Consider the following 22,802-nt stretch of genomic DNA (forward strand, 5'->3'; position numbering starts at 1 on the left):
TTCCTTCAGTTTTTCTTTTCTTTTCAACAGGGTCTCACTCTGTTGCCTAGGCTGGAGTGCAGTTGTGTGATCATAGTTTACTGCAGTCTCAGATGTCTGTGTTCAAGGGATCCTCCCATTTTAGTCTCCTGAGTAGCTGGGACTACAGGTGCATCAATATGCCCAGTTTATTTATTTATTGTAAAGACAAGATCTCACTTTGTTGCCCAGGCTGGTCTTGAATTCCTGGGCTCAAGCAATCCTCCTGCCTCAGCCTCCCATAGCAGCCAGCGGGGCAAGGCTCCTGCCTGCTCCTGGGCCCTGAGAACACAGGGATGCATGGGTCTGTAGCTGCAGATTGGGTGACTGCAGCAGCACCCAGCAGCTCCCACCCCAACTCGGAAGGGGCAGGGATCCTGCTTGTCCCTGGTTCCTAATGGCTTTTCTGCTGCAGCTGGCATCATGCCAGTGGCCACTCCAGATGGCTTGCAACTGCCATCATTACAATTTAGTATCAACATTATTGCATAGAGAAAGAATATTTGAACTTCAAAAAGTAGAACAGCTTAATGGAAGATAACACTTTAAATTGAATATACTCATTATGTGTTTTTTTTAATTTTACTTTTTGCTAATGAAAAATTCACTAGATACTGACATTGTACTGTGAGCCAATGATTTATTGTATGCATCTTATATACTTCATAAACTTTCAGATTTTCTTTATGCACAAATGTGAGTAGGTACTCTTGATGATTTTTTTACCCCCCCCTTTTTTTTTTTCACATGAAAAGTGTATTTGTGGCAGAGACTGCTAGCAGTCTCCCAAATATCTGCTCTCTGTAAACAAGATGTTTTATCTGGGCACATGGATAGCCAGCTAAATACTGTATTTCTTAGCTTCTCTGCTGCTAATTGTGACCGTGTCATGAAGCTGTAGCCCATGGGATGTAAACTGAAGTGATACAGCCATTTCTGAGTTATGATCTCAAAGGACAGGAGGCTTTCTTCCATTCCAGGGGAAGTTGTAACCTGATGGTAGGAGCTGTAGCAGCCATATTTTACCATGAGATGGAAGTAAGTTGTTAAGGGTAAAAAAGCAACATGATAGGAAAGGTCTATGTCTCTGAGACCATGAAGGTGTCATATTAGCCCTGAACTATAAATGATTAGACCTTTTTAAATGGCAACTAACCTGGTGTCCTAGCTAATAAAATAATATACAAGGTTTTGCTCTTAGCTTCTTGATACCCAACAATATATCTGGGAGCTCTTTCCAAATCTTAGGCAATCCTAAGGCAGAAAAAACCAGACTCTAATGTGGGAGGAAGGGTATAGGATGATGCTGTGGGCCAGCTGGTGAGCTGAAGAGCTCTGTTGATGTCTCTCATCCTCCCATCTTCATCAGTATTACAGTGGGATAAAACTGTTTTCTCTGCAGCCGCGTTTTCAAATATTTGATAGGGTCTTTCTGTGTGCAAAGAGACATTTGGAGCTGCCTGTTTTAGTTGATACTGACTTTATTAGAGCTGAATATAAACTGTAAAAAAAAAACACCTAGTTTTTCTAAGTCTCTAATGTTCATTTTAATTTTTGCAAATCTGGTAATTTTTTACACTTAAAAAGTAAAGGGATGTTTCTTAATCCTTTGATTAGTTTTCAGTTTACTACTCTTTGCTTTACTTATTAATTCAGTTAATTAAATTATTACATTTTCTTTAAACATTTTTAAACCTATTTATGCATTTTAAAAACCCAAGTATTGTCAAATATTTCAAACCTCGGCAAAAGCTGGCAAGCAAAATATGAGCACTTAAGTGATTCTAGTGGATCTCATAAGCCTAAAGTTATAGATAAAATAAATCTTACTGTCCTGGCCAGGCATGGTGGCTCACGTCTATAGTCCTAGCACTTTAGGAGGCCAGGGCGGGAGGATTGCTTGAGACCAGCTTGGGAAGCTTGGAGATACCTCATCTCTACAAAAAGTACAGTGATTAGCTGGGAGTGGTGGCACACATTTGTAGTCGCAGCTACTATGAAGGCTGAGGTGGGAGGATCACAACAGCCCAGGAAGTTGAGGCTGCAGTGAGCCTAACATTTTGCTAATCAAGCCACTGTACTTCAACCTGGGAAACAGAGGAAAAACTCTGTCTCAAAAAACCCCCCACAAAACCATACTCTTAATTCTAAACATTCTAATATTGTTTCTAAATGTAATCAAATCAAGTAATCACATTTATACTGTTAAATCATAAATTAATCACAACTCTGATAGATTATTTAAATACCATAAATAAGGATAAGACTTTTTTACAATTCAGTGTTGGCTCATGTTTACTATACTTATTTTAAAGTTCAACTTGACAATATTACTTTTTATTATACTTTAAGTTCTGGGATACATGTGCAGGTTTGTTACATAGGTGTACACGTGCCATAGTGGTTTGCTGCAACCATCAACTCATCATCTACATTAGGTATTTCTCCTAATGCTATCCCTCTCCTAGTCTTCCATCCCCTGACAGGCCCCAGTATGTGATGTTCCCCTCCCTGTGTCCATGTGGTTCTCATTGCTCAACTCCCACTTATGAGTGAAAACATGCAGTGTTTGGTTTTCTCTTCCTGTGTTAGTTTGCTGATAATGATGGTTTCCAGCTTCATCCATGTTCCTGCAGAAGACATGAACTCATTCTTTTTTATGGCTCCATAGTATTCCATGGTGTGTATGTGCCACATTTTCTTTATCCAGTCTGTCACTGATGGGCGTTTAGGTTGGCTGCAAGTCATTGCGATTGTGAATAGTTGCTGCAGTAACTTATGTGTGCATGTGTCTTTATAGTAGGGTGATTTCTTTTTTTTTTTTTTTTGTTTTTGTTTTGTTTTATAATTTTTTTTTTTTTTAATTTTTTATTGGATTATAGGTTTTGGGGTACATGAGCAGAGCATGCAAGACAGTTGCGTAGGTACACACATGGCAGCGTGCTTTGCTTTTCTTCTCCCCTTCACCCACATTTGGCATTTCTCCCCAGGCTATCCCTCCCCACCTCCCCCTCCCACTGGCCCTCCCCTTTTCCCCCCAATAGACCCCAGTGTTTAGTACTCCCCTTTCTGTGTCCATGTGTTCTCATTTTTTATCACCCACCTATGAGTGAGAATATGCGGTGTTTCATTTTCTGTTCTTGTGTCAGTTTGCTGAGGATGATGTTTTCCAGATTCATCCATGTCCCTACAAACGACACGAACTCATCATTTCTGATTGCTGCATAATATTCCATGGTGTATATGTGCCACATTTTTCTAATCCAGTCTATTATCAATGGGCATTTGGGTTGATTCCATGTCTTTGCTATTGTAAACAGTGCTGCAATGAACATTCGTGTACATGTGTCCTTATAGTAGAACGATTTATAGTCTTTTGGATATATACCCAGTAATGGGATTGCTGGGTCAAATGGAATTTCTATTTCTAAGGCCTTGAGGAATCGCCACACTGTCTTCCACAATGGTTGAACTAATTTACACTCCCACCAACAGTGTAAAAGTGTTCCTTTTTCTCCACATCCTCTCCAGCATCTGTTGTCTCCAGATTTTTTAATGATCGCCATTCTAACTGGCGTGAGATGGTATCTCAATGTGGTTTTGATTTGCATCTCTCTGATGACCAGTGACGATGAGCATTTTTTCATATGATTGTTGGCCTCATATATGTCTTCTTTCGTAAAGTATCTGTTCATATCCTTTGCCCACTTTTGAATGGGCTTGTTTGTTTTTTTCCTGTAAATCCGCTTGAGTTGTTTGTAAATTCTGGATATCAGCCCTTTGTCAGATGGGTAGACTGCGAAAATTTTTTCAGTAGGGTGATTTCTAATCCTTTGGGTATATAACCAGTAGTGGGATTGCTGGGTCAAATTCTACTTCTGGTTCTAGATCCTTGAGGAATTGCCACACTGTCTTCCACAATGGTTGAACTAATTTACACTCCCACCAATTGGACTTCTTCCTGGTTTAGTCTTGGGAGGGTATACATGTCCAGGAATTTATCCATTTCTTCTAGACTTTCTAGTTGTAATAGCATTCATATTTCTTCACATCCTCTCCAGCATCTGTTATTTCCTGACTTTTTAATGATTGCCATTCTAACTGCCATGAGATGGTATCTCATTGTGGTTTTGATTTGCATTTCTCTAATGACCAGTGATGACGAGCATTTTTTCATCTTTCTTGGCCACATAAATGTCTTCTTTTGAGAAATGTCTGTTCATATATTTCGCCCACTTTTTGATGGGGTTGTTAATTTCTTGTAAATTTGTTTAAGTTCCTTATAGATTCTGGATATTAGCCCTTTGTCAGATGGATAGATTGCAAAAATTTTCTCCCCTTCTGTAGGTTGCCTGTTCACTCTGATGATAGTTTCTTTTGTTGTGCACAAGTTCTTTAGTTTAATTAGATCCCATTTGTCTATTTTGGCTTTTGTTGCCATGGCTTTCAGTGCTTTAGTCATGAAGCCTTTGCCCATGCCTATGTCCTGAATGGTGTTGCCTAGGTTTTCTTCTAGGGTTTTTATGGTTTTAGGTCTGACATTTAAGTGTTTAATCCATCTTGAGTTAATTTTTGTATAAGGCATAAAGAAGGGGTCCAGTTTCAGCTTTCTGCGTATGGCTAGCCAGTTTTCCCAACACCATGTATTAAATAGGGAATCCTTTCCCCATTGCTTGTTTTTGTCAGGTTTGTCAAAGATCAGATGGCTGTAGATGTGTGACATTATTTCTGAGGCCTCTGTTCTGTTCCATTGGTCTATATGTCTGTTTTGGTACCTGTACCATGCTGTTTTTGTTACTGTAGCCTTGTAATATAGTTTAAAGTCAGGTAGCATGATACCTCCAGCTTTGTTCTTTTTACTTAGGATAGTCTTGGCTATGTGTGCTCTTTTTTGTCTTCTAATTTTGAGAAGACAGTAAATGATAACTTGATGGGGATAGCATTGAATCTATAAATTACTTTGGACAGTATGGCCATTTTCATGATATTGATTTTTCCTAATCATGCACATGGAATGTTTTTCCATTTGTTTGTGTCCTCTCTTATTTCCTGGAGCAGTGGTTTGTAGTTCTCCTTGAAGAGGTCCTTTAGATCCCTTATAAGTTGTATTCCTAGGTATTTTGTTCTCTTTGTAGCAATTGTGAATGGGAGTTCACTCATGATTTGGCTCTCTGTTTGTCTGTTATTGGTATATAGGAATGATTATGATTTTTTGCACATTGATTTTGTATTCTGAGACTTTGCTGAAGTTGCTTGTCACTGTAAGGAGATTTTGGGCTGAGATGATGGGGTTTTCTAAATATACAATCATGTTATCTGCAAACAGAGACAATTTGACTTCCTCTCTTCCTATCTGAATATTTCTTTATTTCCTTCTCTTGCCTGACTGCTCTGGCCAGAACTTCCAGTACTCTGCTGAATAGGAGTAGTGAGAGAGGGCATCCTCGTCTTGTGCTGGTTTTCAAAGGGAATGCTTCCAGTTTTTGCCCATTCAGTATGATATTGGCTGTGGGTTTGTCATAAATAGCTGTTATTACTTTGAGATACATTCGATCAATACCTTTATTGAGAGTTTTTAGCATGAGGGGCTGTTGAATTTTATTGAAGGCCTTTTCTGCATCTAGTGAGATAATCACGTCATTTGTGTCACTGGTTCCTTTTATGTGATGGATTATATTTATTGATTTGCACATGTTGAACCAGCCTTGCATCTCAGGGATGAAGCTCACTTGATCATGGATAAGCTTTTTGATGTGCTGCTGGATTCAGTTTGCTAGTATTTTATTGGGGATTTTCACATCAATGTTCGTCAGGGATACTGGACTGAAATTTTCTTTTTTTTGTTGTGTCTCTGCCAGGTTTTGGTATTAGGATGATGCTGGCCTCATAAAATGAGTTAGGAAGGAGTCCCTCTTTTTCTATTGTTTGGAATAGTTTCAGAAGGAATGATGCCAGCTCCTCTTTGTACCTCTGGTAGAATTTGGCAGTGAATCCATCTGATCCTCGCTTTTTTTTTTTTTTGGTTGGTAGACTATTAATTACTGCCTCAATTTCAGAACTTGTTACTGGTCTATTCAGGGACTCGACTTCTTCCTGGTTTAGCCTTGGGTGGGTGTATTTTTCCAGGAATTTATCTATTCTGGATTTTCTAGTTTCTTTGCTTAGGGTATTTGTAGTATTCTCTGATGGTAGTTTGTATTTCTGTGGGATCAGTGGCAATATCTCCTTTATTATATTATATTGTGTCTATTTGATTCTCTTCTCTTTTCTTTATTAATTTGGCTGGGTATGAAATTCTGGGTTGAAACTTTTTTTTTTTTATTGAGACAGAGTTTCGCTATTGTTACCCGGCTGGAGCACAATGGCACGATCTCGGCTCACTGCAACCTCTGCCTCCTGGGCTCAGGCAATTCTCCCGCCTCAGCCTCCTGAGCAGCTGGGATTACAGGCACGCGCCACTATGCCCAGCTAATTTTTTGTATTTTTAGTAGAGAGGGGGTTTCACCATGTTGACCAGGATGGTCTCGATCTCTTGACCTCATGATCCACCTGACTCGGCCTCCCAAAGTGCTGGGATTACAGGCTTGAGCCACTGTGCCTGGCCGAAACTTCTTTTCTTCAAGAATGTTGAATATTGGCCCCCACTCTCTTCTGGCTTGTAGGGTTTCTGCAGAGAGATCTGCTTGTTGGTCTGATGGTTTTCCTTTGTGTGTAACCTGACCTTTATCTCTGGCTCCCCTTAACATTTTTTCCCTTATATCAATTTTGGTGAATCTGATGATTATGTGTCTTGGGGTTGCTCTTCTTGAGGAGTATCTTTGTGGTGGTCTCTGTATTTCCTGTATTTGAATGTTGGCCTGTCTTGCTAGGTTGGGGAGGTTCTCCTGGATAATACCTTGAAAAGCATTTTCCTACTTGGTTCCATTCCCCTGTCACTTTCAAGTACACCAATCAAACATAGGTTGGGTCTTTTCACATAGTCTCGTATTTCTTGGAGGCTTTGTTCCTTTTGATTCACCTTTCTCTAATCTTGTCTTCATGGTTTATTTCATTAAGTTTATCTTCAATCTCTGATATCCTTTCTTCTGCTTGTTTGATTCAGTTATTGACACTTGCATTTGCTTCACGAAGTTCTCGTGCTGTGTTTTTCAGCTCTGTAGGTCATTTATGTTCTTCTCTGAACTGGTTATTCTAGTTAGCAATTCCTCTACCCTTTTTGCAAGGTTCTTAGCTTCCTTGCATTGGGTTAGAACATGCATCTTTAGCTTGGAGAGTTTGTTATTACCCACCTTCTGAAGCCTACTTCTGTCAATTCATCAAACTCATTCTCCATCCAGTTTTGTTCCCTTGCTTGTGAGCTGTTATGATCCTTTGGAGGAGAAGAGACATTCTGGTTTTTGGAATTTTTAGCCTTTTTGCATTGGGTTTTCCTCATCTTCATAGATTTATCTACCTTTGGTCTTTGATGTTGGTGACCTTTGGATGGAGTTTTTGTGTGGATGTCCTTTTTGTTGATATTGATGCTATTCCTTTTTGTTTTTTTTTTTTTTTAAATAGTTGGGCCCCTCTGCTGACTGTTTAAAGGTTTTATTCCTTCTCCTTTAGGTGTTCTCTTCTGTAGGTCTGCTGGAGTTTGCTGGAGGTCCACCCCACATCCTGTTATCACCAGCAGAGGCTGAAGAACAGCAAATATTGCTGCCTGTTTCTTCCTCTGGAAGCTTTGTCCCAGAGGGGCATCTGCCAGATGCCAGCCAGAGTGTCCCTGTATGAGGTGTCTGTCAACCCTTGCTGGGAGGTGACTCAGTCAGGAGGCATAGGAGTCATGGACCCATTTGAGGAGGCAGTCTGTCCCTTAGCAGGGCTCAAGCTCTGTGCTGGGAGATCCTTTTCTCTCTTTCGAGCTGGCAGGCAGGAAGGTTTGACTCTGCTGAAGCTGTGCCCACAGCTGCCCCTTCCCCCGGGTGCTCTGTCCCAGGGAGATGGGAGTTTTATCTATAAGCCCCTGATTGGGGCTGCTGCCTTTCTTTCAGAGATGCCCTGCCCAGAAAGGAGGAATCTAGAGAGGCAGTCTGGCTTCAGCGGCTTTGCCGAGGTGTGGTGGGCTCTGCCCCGTTGGAACTTCCCTGCAGCTTTGTTTACACTGTAGGAGGAAAACTAGCTACTCAAGCCTCAATAATGGCAGACACCTCTCCTTTCACCAAGCTGGAGTGTCCCAGGTTGACTTCAGACTGCTGTGCTGGCAGCAAGAATTTCAAGCCAGTGAATCTCAGCTTGCTGGGCTCTGTGGGGGTGGGATCCACTGAGCAAGACAAGTTGGCCTTCTGCTTCAGCCCCCTTTCCAGAGGAGTAAACAGTTCTTTCTCGCTGGCATTCCAGGCACCACTGGGGGATGAAAAACAAAAAGTCCTCCAGCTAGCTCTGTGTCTGCCCAAATGGCCACCCAGTTTGTGCTTGAAACCCAAGGGAATCTCTTGGTCTGTGGGTTGTGAAGACCATGGGAAAAGGGTAGTACCTGGGCAGGAATGCACCATTCCTCATGGCACAGTCCCTCACGGCTTCCCTGGGCTAAGGTAGGGAGTTCCCTGACTCCTTGTGCTTCCTGGGTGATGCCCCACCCTACTATGCTCACCCTCTTTGGGTTGCACCCACTGTCTAAGCAGTCCCAGTTGGAAATGCAGAAATCCCCTGTCTTCTGCGTTGATCTCACTTGGAGCTGCAGACCAGAGATGTTTCCATTCGGCCATCTCACCAGCCACCTCAAGAGCATTATTAATATATGTTTAATTTACTTACTCTTATTCCTTCTCCTTTATGGGGCTTGCAAAATTCAACCCAATCAGGAAGAAATTTACAATTTCAGCCCCAGAGTTAGGATAATTCTTCAAGTTTATGCATTTTCTTATAGCGTTAAACATCACTTATTATTTTATCCTAGTTTTTACCGTTAAAAAATATTTTTTTTTTTTGAGATAGTGTCTCACTCTGCCGACCAGGCTGGAGTGCAGTGGTGCTGTCTTGGTACACTGCAGCCTCAACCTCCTGGGTTCAAGTGATTCTCTGCCTCAGCCTCCCAAGTAGCTGGAGCTACATGTGCCTGCCACCACACCTGTCTAATTTTTGTATTTTTAGTAGAGACAGGGTTTCACCATGTTGGCCAGGCTGGTCCTAAACTCCTGACCTCAGGTGATCTGCCCACCTTGGCCTCCCAAAGTGCTGGGATTATAGTCATGAGCCACCTGCACCTAGCCTAAAAATTTTTTTAATCATCTAATTTAATGATTCTATTCTGTACCCACACCCTTCAATAGCAACTAGTTTCTTCACTGTCTGTCTTGTGTTGAAGGGGTTCTACACTTTCTAAGTTCTTTAGCTGTCTCATGACCAATATTTCTTCTACTTTTGCTCTGTCTTAAATTTGAAGGCGAAAAAAATTATATCTCAGTTTCAAGAGGTAAGAGATATGAGGTCATTTTGTTATTGTTAATTTCAAATACTGTGTGCGCATGATGTCATTTCTTAATGCTTGTCCATATTCTGATTTGCATATACTGTATTCAAACTCATCAGTCTAATATTGTTTACACATACTTCTTCTCTTTCATTGAAACATTTAAGCTATTTAAGAATGAATTAGGCCTGGCACAGTGGCTCATGCCTGTAATCCCAGAACTTTGGGATGCTGAGGTGGGAGAATTGCTTGAGGCAAGGGATTCAAGGTTTCAGTGAGCTATGATCACATCACTGCACTCCAGCTTGGGCAACAGAGTGAGACCCTGTCTTAAAAAAAAAAAAGGAAGAAAATGGATTAACGAGCAATATGAAATAGAGCAAATGAAATATAAAGCACTAGTCATATAATAGATCTTTCAAAAACTCCACCAGCTGGCAGCCTTCAAAGCAAGTATTTGTGTTTAAATGCTGCTGCTTTGTTCTAAAATGCCTAAAAGTCAACGAAATCACCACTTCTTAACATCTCTCTGCTTTTTATTTGTTGATAAGGAATTGAAGATGGTCTACAGGTAGCTCATATGTCAGAAAGCTGCTTCATCTTCCCTTAACCATCTTCAAATTGCCATTCCTTTAGGGTAATGATGAAGTCTCTCTCTTGCTTAATAATTTAATTTGTGTCTGTATTAGGGGTGGGACAGGTGGAGGAAATGAGAATGAGCTTTAGTTTGTTTTACATAACCCAATCAGGATAAGATTGGACACTAAACATAGTGTCTATCAATTAGGCATGGTCTGGCAAAGCCAATTTATTCTCTGTGTGTGTGTGTGTGTGTGTGCGCGCGCGCACGCGCGCGTGCATGCACTTGCATGCACACTGATTCATACACACCACCAGATAAATTGAAATTCGCACTTAAAAGGCAATTTGAGACTGGGCATGGTGGCTCACGCCTGAAATCCCAGCACTTTGGGAGGCCGAGGTGGGCCGATCACGAGGTCAAGAGATTGAGACCATCCTGGACAACATGGCAAAACCCTGTCTCTACTAAAAATACAAAAATTAGCTGGGCCTGGTGGCACACACCTGTAGTCCCAGCTACTCGGGAGGCTGAGGCAGAATTGCTTGAACCCAGGAGGCAGAGGTTGCAGTGAGTGGAGATCACACCACTGCACTCCAGCCTGGTGACAGAGCAAGACTCTGTCTCAAAAAAAAAAAAAAAAAAAAAAGCAATTTGTATTTGCCATTAGACTAATTAAACCAATTCTGTCTACAATGTAATTATATCTTGGTGCGAATCAGAAAATGACTGAAAATGTATCATCCCAGAAAATTGTCGTTTGTTTAAAATGTTCTTTTTGAGCATCTGAAATTTCTGTTGAAAGTCATCTCTGCTGGACTCAGTGGCTCACACCTGTAATCACAGAACGTTGGGAGACTGAGGCAGGCTGACTACTTGAGTCCAGGAGTTCGAGACCAGCCTGGTCAAGATGGCAAAACTCCCTCTCTCCAAAAAAAGTATAAAAATTGGCTGAACACAGTGGCTTGCTTCTGTGGTCCCAACTACCTGGGAGGCTGAGTTGGGAGGGCCACCTGAGCCCGGGAGATGGATATTGCAGTGAGCTGAGATCCTGCCACAGCACTCCAGCCTGGGTGATGGGAGTAAGACCCTGTCGAATCAGGTTGGCCAAACAGAAAGGGATTTTTTTTTAATTATTAGAATGAGTAGGAAAACTTAAAGAATATAAGAATATGGTAATTATATCTGCTAAAGTTCTAATTCGAAATATTGTTTCTAATTTGTATTTTATCTGGAATTCTAAGCATTCCTTATTATACTTGCTGCATCATCTGTTTGATAAATTGCTTTTCCCTTTAATACTTTTAAACTTTCAACCACCTGAAAAAGCTGAATGTTGTCTAAAGCCTTGTGGATGAGTTGCCAGAAATCTTTGGTATAAATCCCAGTATGGCTTCTGCTGTGCACAGTGACCTTCAACAAGTCACAGAGGTTCCTCATTGGTAAAATGAAAAGGCTGCATTTGGCAGTCTCTAAATCTTTCAGCCCTGAGTTTCCGTGGTAACTCTTCAATCATAGTGGAAGCTTTAGTTACCTTGAGATGCTCTCTCTCCCTTCTCCCCTCTCCCTTCTCCCCTCTCCCTTCTCCCCTCTCCCCTCTCCCCTCTCCCCTCTGCTCCCCTCTCCCCTCTGCTCCCCTCTCCCCTCTCCTCCCCTCTCCCCTCTCCTCCCCTCTCCCCTCTCCTCCCCTCTCCCCTCTCCCCTCTCTCTCTCCTCTTCTCTCCTTCTCCCTCTCCCTCCCTCCCTCCCTCCCCCCCCCCCTCTCTCTCTCTCTCTCTCTCTCTCTCTCTCTCTCTCTCTCTCTCTCTCTCGTGTGTGTGTGTGTGTGTGTGTGTGTGTGTGTGTGTAGTGTGCCTGCAGTGTTACTAGTTGCTGTTTGACTTGGTGACAAACAGTAGAAATAGGTTTCTTCGTATTCCTTTGTTCTTTAATAGTGTTTGAATTTTTATGTAACAAGAGGCTTTACATGTACAGAAATCCCAGGGTATCGAAACAGATTTGTGGATAGTGAATGAACAGAAATGAATTGGTAGTCCAGTTGTAATTCTAATTGCAGAATTATCTGGTGGCATAAAAATGACTCATGAACTAACACATTTGTCACTAGCTAAAAATCTTCTAGCTTCAATATACTTTAAAATACATGAACATTTAATATTAGTAATAGCAATAAATTTATGTAGTACTGACAGTATGCCAGACACCATTCTGAGGGTTTTGTATCTGTTGGTTCATTTCATCCTTACACGCTGTTGTGATATATGCACTGTACTTTCTCCATTTTACTGATGAGGAAACTGAGCTAAAGAAAGATGAAATGAGCTGCTCTATATCACACAGTACTAAATGTGTAGCTGGTTTCCAGGGATTTCTTGCTCTTACTGTTCTCCTCTGCTGCCCTTGGTAAAGAACTCATTAGGCCTGTCATCCCAGCATTTTGGAAGGCTGAGGCTATTGGATCACTTGAGGTCAGGAGTTCGAGACCAGCCTGGCCAACCTGGTGAAACCTCATCTCTACTAAAAATACAAAATTAGCCGGGCATGGTCGTGCACACCTGTAATAGCTACTCAGGATGCTGAGGCAGGAGAATCACTTGCACCTGGGTGGTGGAGGTTGCCATGAGCTGAGATTGTGCCATTGCACTCCAGCCTGGGTGAAAAGAGTGAAATTCTTGTCTCAAAAAAAAGAGGTCATTATAGAAATCCCTGGCTGGGTTGAAGTCTGAGTGGAAGCAAGGGTTTGACATGTGCTTTTGTGTCTTCCCTTACAGTTCAGTGGGACTTTGAGCAAGTCATGGAATCTCTCCAAACCAGGGCTATCCAATGGAAACAGAATGTGAGGTGCAAATATAAGCCACACATGTAATTTTAAACTTCCCAGTAGCCATATTTGAATGAAGTAAAATGAAATAGGTAAAATTAATATATGTCTTATTAAGTATATTATTTAAATATATTCAAATATATCATCCAGCATATAATCAACAATGACAATTTTCAGTGAGATATGTTCATTCACTATCCACATTTTAAGTGTGCAATAGCCTCATGTGACTACTGGGTACTGGATTAGCACAGCACCAAACCCTGGAGAGCTACCAGAAAATGAGACCATAGAGACGCATCATCACTAAAACCTTAGATTTGAAATTCTAGGAATCTATCATGCGAAGCGCCTGTACTCCTTAAATAGTTTACCTTTATGAGATCACTTGTTTCCTGCCTGCTTCAGTAGCATGGAGAAAGCATTTTAAGATACTAACTCAACAATGAAATGATGCTTTAAGAATAACAAAGGCAAAGTAGTGTCAAGTTAGTGTGTGCTATGAGAAAAGATTTTCAGAAAGCAACTTTGCTTTAGTGGTTTAAAAAAAATCAATTCCTTTAAATAGCTGAGAACTTTCTATGGGTGAGGTCCTACTGTAGACCTCAGGGACTTGGAAGACAACAAACCCTGCTCTTACGGTGCCTCTACTGTGATTTAACAGTGAGTAGACATGAAGGATGATTTGGGGTTAGGTAAGTATTATGAAAGCAGAGTAAGATAGTAGAGAGTAGAGGCTGGAGACCTGGGAACTGGAGGGCCTAATTTTGCCAGGAGTACTTATCTGAAGGGTGACAATGGAGGGGAGACTGGATTAAGAGATGATATGAGCTATATGAACACCCAGGGAACAATGTACCAGAAAGTGATGGAGCATTCTAGGCTGGGGAGGCAGCCTGAGGTGGAAATGGGCTTGGTGGGTTTGAGGAAGAATAGGAAGGCATTGTGTTTGGAGAGAGGGAGTGATAGGCAACGTGGCTGGGAAGTAGGAGTTTGAGTTCTAATTTAAGTGTTAGGAGAGGCCAAGATGAGTCATGATTGGCATGGAGAAGTGATATGATGGAGAAGTCTTTTTAAAAAGCAAGCTCTGACTGCTGAACAGAAAACATGTGGTAATGGTGGAGGCAGAAAGACCAGTCAAGAGGTTATGGAATGTCCAGGTGACCTATCATGGTGACTTGGACTAGTCTAAGAATAAAGGGGGTTGAACACATTGGTTAGATCTGGCATATGTGCTGAAGGTAGAGTTGATTGAATGTATTGATAGTCAGCCCAGGAGAATGCAAGGGTGTCAACAGGATGACTCCCGGGTTTTTGGCTTGAGCAGCTGGGTCCTTTATAGTGTCACTTACTGAGATGGGTGAGAGAGGGGGGAGAATGGATTTGGTGAGGTGAGGGGGTGGAGGTAAACAGGGAACAAACAGTTCTGTTTTTAGGCATTTTCAGGTTGATACATCTTTACAATTGTGAATATCACATTGAAATTGGGACTAGAGAGATTTAGCATCTTCATCTTACATACTTGGAGAAGGGACTTGGCCCTAACACAGAGAGCTGGAGGTGGAGTTACTGTTTCCTCTAGGCATGGACTCAGGCAGGATGAGGATGAAGACTTTATGTTACTTTTCTTTGGATAGTGATCTTAGTGACAGAGCCAGGAATTATGACTGAGAATAAATAAGCACCATGCTGCTAAGAGGTCTTGTTTCTGTGCTTAGGAAAGAGCTTTTTCCAAGGCTTGTCATCAGCTGCTGAGCATCAGCACACCTGTACCTGGTGCGTAATACTGAAATATTCCTATGTCTCTTGGTAAATACCCACTCCCCCAAGTGTCCCCATCTTCCTGTTGCTACCGACTTAGCTGTCAGAGCCTTGCTTCTGGGGTACTCCAGACCTCCCTCTACTCGGCACATAATAAGTAATGCCTTGCACAGCACTTAGCTTCCTTGGCCTCGTGCCAGCCACTACAGTGGAACAGCATCCATTCTGACTGGTCAGTGCCCATGCCACGCCATTTACATTGTCAAATATTTTGAGTATCACCAATGGTTCTACCCATGGGGAGGTCATGATTAAGCAATGTGAGGTTGGAAAGAGTAATCTTCCTGAACTAGCCACTTGCAAATAGTCAAGAATGTTGATATCCTTGATCTTTTGAATGAATTTTATGTTTCCATCTGCTTTAGCAATCTGTGAACACTGCACAATGTGTGCTATAGTAGCCAGCATCTGGGTTGAAAAGGCCTCTCATGCTTCACTTGTATCCCAACACAAATGCGATAGATTGGGCATGCCTCATCTTATTCTATTGCTAAGAACTCTGAGATTTCAGACAAACCCTATATTTATAGCATAAACTGTGGGCCAAGACCAAGATATGAAGTATTTGAGTGACTATAATACAAAAACAACAACAAAAGTCTGGCTCTTTCCTTTTGACTCTATGTTACCTACTTTGGGTTTTCTCCCCCGCTCCAAAAAAAAAAAGACAAAAACAAACCAAAAGAATTGATGATTCTGTTGCACTTGGAGGGCTTGCATGCAAAGGGAAATGCTGGGTATGGTAAAATTCTTCACTGATTGTTTAAACGTGTGTGTGTGTGTGTGTGTGTGTGTGTGTGTGTTTCACTTTCAATCACCAACAGTGGGTTGGGATGGTCTAAATACAGAAATGTGTATGATGATAAACGTGTTGTGAAGAGACAGAAAGCCTTTGGTCCTGGGTGAGGAGGAGTGTGGGTTTGGACCCTGCTTGGTCATTCTGCTCTGATGGAGAATCCTATCTCCTTGTGATCTAGAGCAGGAGGATGTACATGCTGAATGTTGGGTGAGGGGAGAGCAGAAAGTGCTGTTTCCTGCAGACTGGGCTTGTAAAATATTCCCTGGAGGTGAGGGGAACTGCTCAGGACCTTGCCAAATAGGTGGCACTGAACTAACCAGAAGAAGAAAGAAGGTGCTTCAGATATTCCATATTGTAAATAAATGTCCCTTATGATTGGTTTACCTTTAGTGGCTAAAAAAGGCATTGTCTCCTGAATCCCAATTTGGGATAATTTCTGGGAGGCACTGGGAGAGTTTTTTCTCTGAGAAATGGATGGCTAATTTGGAGATTGAGGGAATCAAGTGGCTGGTTACATTTCTTCCTGTGTAAAAGTTCCATAACAGTGCTGCTATTACATTTGTTTCAGCAACTAAACCACGTGCCTTAATTCCACAGGAAATGGAGAACTTTCTCTGTGCCAAGAACTGTGGGTGCAGAGAAAAGCAAGACTGACAAATGTTAAGTGGATTTTCAGTGAAATTAGACTTTTAAACCCCCCTGGTCTTTCCAAGTTCATAACCCTTTAGGAGGCAAGCTGGCTTCTACTGCCTTAAATACATTTGGCATTTACAGTAAATTATGACTGTGGGAGTATTTGCAATCTACCACCCCTGACGATTTCTTTGAGGGAAAGATTCTATCTCACTGGGTCAGCCCGTAGGCTCTTCATGGGGAGAATCTAGGCAGTGGATGATGCAGAGAGAATGCTAATGAATTGAGGGAGGCCAAGTTGATCTATTAATATATATAGCTGAAGTAGGGGAGAAGGAAGGCAGGACAGCCATGAGGCTGTATGGCAGGGGGCATTTTTGGAGGGAGTGTTGAGAGTAGAAGAGTTTCAGGGAGCATTTTCTCTCCAACAGGATATTAGAAGGGATAGGGATAAAGAGAATATTTTGAGGATGTATTGTGCAAACAAAAAATACATCTCCCCTTTGGCATTTCATAAAGACTGAGAAAGAAATGGAGAATTAAGTACATGTTCATTGCCTTATTATGCTTATTTGAATGTAACACAGTGGCAAAATTATGCTGCATGGGGCCCCAGGATTTATTGAGAAAACACTAAAATGGGGACTCTGATCTAGATACCCCAAAAACTGAGGACCCAGGGTGGTTAGGCTGACCCTGTGTGACAGAGACAATGAGATGAAAGGAGCCTATGTCTAGGTTTGGTCACTGGGATGTAGGTGGAAGTGATAGGTACCATTTCTGGGCCTGGCCCATAATAAATCTCTTATTCTCTTTGTTTTTTTTTTTTTTTTTTCTGAGAGGGAGTTTCGCTTTTGTTACCCAGGCTGGAGTGCAATGGCGTGATCTCGGCTCACTGCAACCTCTGCCTCCTGGGATCAGGCAATTCTCCTGCCTCAGCCTCCTGAGTAGCTGGGATTACAGGCACACACCACCGTGCCCAGCTAATTTTTTGTATTTTTAATAGAGACGGGGTTTCACCATGTTGACCAGGATGGTCTCGATCTCTTGACCTAGTGATCCACCCACCTCGGCCTCCCAAAGTGCTGGGATTACAGGCAAATCTCCTATTCATAATCCTCTTTGTCTAGAGTCATCTTTGAGGCCTTTGGCTAGAGAGGGCAGAGCTACAAGAGAAGAATACCTTGAGCTCAGGGTCACTGCATGGAGGAAAGCTGGCCAATCATGAACATGTACGTTGCCCTCTATGTGCAGGAGTGAAAAATAAGTTTTAATTGTGTTCAATTACAGAAAGCAGGGTGGCTGCCTGAAAAATCAGGATGTGTTTTCTCACCAAGAATCAAATCAACCACCACCTTGATCTTGGACTTCTCAGCCTCTAAACTGTGGGAAGTAGATTTCTATTGTCTAAGCCACCTAGACTGGTATTTTGTTAGGAGTATTTTATTTTATTAGGAGTATTTTATTATTTGCTCAGCAGCACCAAAGGTGGGGTGAGCACCAAATACCTAAAAATGTGGAAGTGGCTTTGAACTGTATGATGCGTAAAAGATGGAAGAGTTGTGAGGTAGGTGCTAGAAATATGGATGTTAAAGGCAATTTTGTTAGAGAAGGGGAGAGCTGGAGAGAAAACCACCATCTTTGTAGAGAATACATAAGTAATCGTGAATGAATGGCGGTAGAAATATAGACATTAAAAGCAGTTCTGGTGAGTTTCCTCCAGTTTCCTTCCTCTCAGAAGGAAAGTGACAAAGCACTAGATTACACTGCGTTTGTTCCAGGGCTAGTGGTGAAGTTGATACTTAGCTGAGGAAATTTCTAAGCAAAGTATTAAAGGAGTACCTTGGTTCTTCCTGACTGCTTATGGTAAAAGGAGAAGAGAGAAATGAATTTAAGAAGGAATTCTTAAGCAAAAAAGAACCAGAACTCGAAGTTTGGGAAATTCTCAGGCTATCCATATTGCAAAGAATGAGAAAGATTATTCTATCAAGAACACTAAGGGTGTGGCTGCACACTGTTTGATAAGGGGATAGTCTGGATGTGAATGAAGGATTTAATCAGCTGTCTCAACAGAAGCCAGGAATAGAGATGGGATTATACCAAGAGAAATGTTGCCAGCTGGAACCAAAGGGGTCAGAAATAAACAGGAGTGACTGAAAGAAGGATGCTGGGAATATGTTATGGGAAATGAACCAAATTAGAAAAAAAAGTTATTAGAAAAGAAGAAGGATGTTGGGCTTCTTACATTGTGAGGATAGGATGATGGGGCCATTTGGCCAAGAACATGCTTTCTCTTTCAAGAAAAGGGAAGAATAATCCCAAAGGCAATTTGAAGACATCACAACTGCCACTCTCACCACAGGTCCAGGGGGCAGGGCTGGTTCCTCTTCTCTTCTGTTTCAAATGATGGGGTTGCCTTTCTAGTTTTTGCAGCCCAGAATGCTTCTGCCCATGACTTCAGGGGGGATTCCCCTTAGAGAATCACATGGGCAGTCCTTTCCAGAGAGCCAGGAGACTGGGCTCTCACAGGGAAGAACTCATTCCAGATTCAACTCCAAACTCTCATCTAAATATCATCTAAATTAGGTATGGGTAATGCTCAAGGGACAATTCCTCTTGAAGCAAGATTCTCCATCTGCGAACCTGTGAAACCAGACAAATTATTCACTGTCAAAATCCATTGATAGGGCAGGCATAAGTTAGATAGATATTCCCATTCCAAAAGGGAGAAATTAGAAAGGAAAAAGAGATGATATGTTCCAAACAAGTCTAAAACCTAGCAAGGAAAATTTGATGAGATGCTAAGGCTTGAGAATAACCTTCTTTGGTTCAGTACTCCGTCTTCTGACCCCATTAAGGTAGCAGCATCACGCCCATGGCTCTGGTGGTCTTGCCCTTGGGGCTTTTTGTGAGAGCCCCACCATTCAAGATGGACGTGAATTTTGGGGACCCAGGGAAGAATACTATGGCCTGAATGTTCCCTCTACCCAAAATTCAGATGTTTTGATGATATTAGGAGATGGGGCCTTTGGGAAGTAATTAGGGTTAAGTGAGTTCAGGAGGGTAGGGTCCTGGTCCAATGAGATTAGCACCTTTATGAGAAGAAACACAAGAGGTTTTTTTTTTCTCTCTCACTCTCCACCCTGTGAGGATACACTAAGAAGGCCACTGCCTGCAAGCCAGGAATCAGGCCCTAACCAGGAACTAAAATAGCCAGAATCTTGATCTTGGACTTACCAGCCTTCAGAACTGTGAGAAATAAATTTCTGTTAAGCCACCCAGTCTGTGGTATTTCGTTATGACAACCCTAAGCAACAAATACAGAGCAGCTAGCAGGTACTGAAAAGACATTCAGCACTTAGAAAGGTTTGTAAACTTCTCCAGAGTTGGTTCCCTTGGAAACCTTTTTGGTATTACAGCCGTTCTTGATTTCATTGATGTTCAGGTGTGTGAGATACAGGTGAAGGTTATCTGCGTAAGACACACATAATGTGTTGTAACCTAGCAAGCGCAAAATCACCACTGAAACAAAGACTAGGCCAAATTACAGGGTCTTTAGTGCCGGTGGTCACAGAGGACTCACGTCTTTCTAACTCGCGGCCCCCGAAAGGAGGGTGTCAAGACCTTTTATGCCAGTAAACCACCTCCTGGGCGGGGGTGACGGCGAGGGTTTCGGACATTCCGAGGGCCAGTGGACTTTGGACATTCCGTAAACCACCTCCTGGGTGGGGGTGAAGGTGAGGGGCTTTGGACATTTCAAGGGCCAGGGGACTTCGGACCTTTTGATAGTTCCTTAAGTGGTTCACAGAAGTCAAGATAAGCGTTAGTTTATACATTGTCTGGGTAGGGTGGAAATTCCAGACCTTAGTTACTTATTACAAGTCGCAGGGGCCAAGATCGTATTGGTTTGGACTGCTTGCCTGTCACGTTAGGGTTACAGAGAGCAGTTTCAGCAGAAAGCCGAGGTATGGTCGAGGTGTACAGTTTATGGGGCAATCATCATGTCACATAATGTTAGACCTAACATGCCCTCCTTGAGAACCTTACTACAGCCACTTCAACTCCCATACACACTTGAATCATCTGACTCAAACAGTGGTTCCGTCAAGCCTCTCTTCCTGTGTACTGATTTATGGTGGCATTTGCTTTTAGGATTTATCAGCAATCACTTATTCTGATTTCTTACATATGCCTTCTCAGCATGCCACTTGGCATCTCTTGTCTGTATGAGCCAGTGATTAACTTGAAATTCTCTAATTCTATGGTAACTGTTCTATTTATTATTACAGAATGCTGAAGCCCCCAGAAAATCTAAAATCATTCTGTGCAAATCCATCATTTTACAAATAAGAAAAATGTCTTAATTGGCTTGGGCTGCTGTAACAAAATACCATAGACTGGGTGACTTAAATAGCAAGCATTTATTTCTCATAGTTTCAGAGGCTGACAAGTCTGAGATCAGAGTGCCAGCATATTCGGGTTCTGGTGTGGGCCCTCTCCCTGGCTTGCATTGCCTGCATCTTCCTGTGTCCTCACATGGCAGAGAGGAATTTTGGTGTCTCTTCCTATTATAAGAGTAGGAAGAGAAATCCCAGCATGGGGGCTGCATCCTCATGACCTCATCTAAACCTAATTACCTCCCGAAGGCCTCACCTTCTTATACCACTGCATTATGGGTTAGGGCTTCAACACATGAGTTTCGGGAGGGACATAAACATTCAGCTCATAACGGAGAGCTGAAGGAGGTTGAAGATTCTGAGCCTTACAGCATGTCTTCCTTTCACATCTATCCATAAAACTGCTTCCTCAGGAACCCCAAATAATTAAATTCTTTACAGCCCATTTGGTGGCAGCATTCATGAAAGAATGTTCTTCCGAGCCTTTGATAAGTTGCACTGAGCATACCAGTATGCATAAGACGTAGCATCTAAAAACAGAGACTTCAGTTATAAAATTCCTTTTACTTGTTTTAGTGATAATGACCATTCACCGCCTGAAAAGAGAGGGCTTTGCATATTGATGAAGAAAAATCCAAGAGGGTGAGATTCTGGTTTTGTATAATCATAGGACAATATTCATTAACAATTTCCAAAACTAACAACCAATTTCATGAGTTTGTAGGGAGAAATGTTGCTTGCTTTAAGCGGATTTGTAAATACTTCACACTTAAAAGATGAGAAAGAACAAGTAAGAAGGAAGCCTATTATCCTAGTAACTGGAAACAACATTCTTAGAATTTATTTTTTGGTAGGAGATGCTTTTTTCTTTCTTTTTTAGAAAACAATAACTTAATTGCTGATAATTTCTCCTGGGTCAAGGCTTTAAAAGGACAGAATAGTTTTCTTCCTTCTGCTAGAGTAATAAAACACTTAAAATATTTGTTTCATTTCAAAGCTGCCCACCTAAAAATCTAGTTCATCTCGCTCTGGTAACATTTCCTGAATCACTTCATTGTTTGAATTTTTTTCCTCCATTAACAGGAAAGGGAGATGTCTCTTAACAGAATATATTAAGCTTATCAGGAATTACTCTCTGCCAATGGATAGTCTTTTATCTAGCTTTGTTTTCGAGTGGAAAAATAATGCTGTTTATAATAGGATCTTAGAACTTGAAAGGAATTTAGGATTCATAAAATTCAGCTCTGTGATTTCAAGCTGAGGTAACTGAGACTAAGGGGAGAAACTTGCTAAATAGTGAAGATTCAGTACAAGAACTAAGGTTCTTTGGTGTTCAGCTCAGCACAGTTTCTGACCTATAATACTGGTCTCCTTTCTAATTGAATGGGTCTTTGTCGGCCATGTTTCTTTTTCTGTGCCTGGCTTATTTCATTTAGCATAAGATCCTCCTGGCTCATCCATGTTGTCACAGATGACAGGATTTTCTTCTTTTTAAAGACTGAATAGTATTTCACTGTGTTAATGTACCACATTTTCTTTATCCTTTCATATGAAGGTCTTATGACCTGGTTTAGAGGAGAGTCAGGAAATTTTCCTAGGTTGTATGACCTGTTTCAGGGAGAAAGGTGGGAGGAAAGTGGGAGTGACCTTCCTGCCTCTGTCATTATCTCAAATGCCAACATGCCCTCTTGCAGGGCAGCATATCCTGAACCCCATCACTGGGGTGGCTGGGATGTCATCTCTAGTGCAAACTTACAGGTTGAAGAAAAGAGCCTGTGTTTGCATCTTTCTACGCAAGGATTGGTCATCTCTGGTCAAGAGCTGAGGTCCAGAATGAGCTCTTTCCCACAGAGATTTTGACAAATGTGTGAACAGTAAAGGAGCATTGCTTCCCTTATTCACCTTAGCTCAGCTGGATTTATATATTTAAATCTTTTAATGAAAAACTTCATGTCAACGTATCTGGATAATTTTTAGAGGGTTAAATACCAAGTTAAAGTGACATTTAAACCATGTGTCTAGAACATGAAGGTAAAGAGTTTGCTATTCAGAGGTAAATTTTATCCATGTTTGAAAGGTGAAGCATTTGCTCATGAAACGTTGAATGAATTTCTATGAGATGGCACAAGGGTGGTAAGGAAAAGTGGAAACTCAAAGATGTGTTTTTGCCTCATCTATCAGAGGACTGGAATGTTGGGGGATGCCGAATCAGTGAGCAAAGCAGAAAGAATGATAGAATCATTGGTGGCACCTCAGAGTTTACGTAGTGCTTTCCTCTGTTT

General features: G+C 41.7%; 1 protein-coding gene across 1 annotated transcript in view; it reads left to right on the forward strand.

Moving 5' to 3' along the window:
- The window catches only part of GNA14 (G protein subunit alpha 14), a 224,295-nt gene that overhangs the window by 15,160 nt on the left and 186,333 nt on the right, over nucleotides 1-22,802 (forward strand). The window lies entirely within an intron of this gene.

Source organism: Callithrix jacchus, chromosome 1, assembly GCF_049354715.1.
Source record: "Callithrix jacchus isolate 240 chromosome 1, calJac240_pri, whole genome shotgun sequence".
NCBI lineage: Eukaryota > Metazoa > Chordata > Mammalia > Primates > Cebidae > Callithrix > Callithrix jacchus.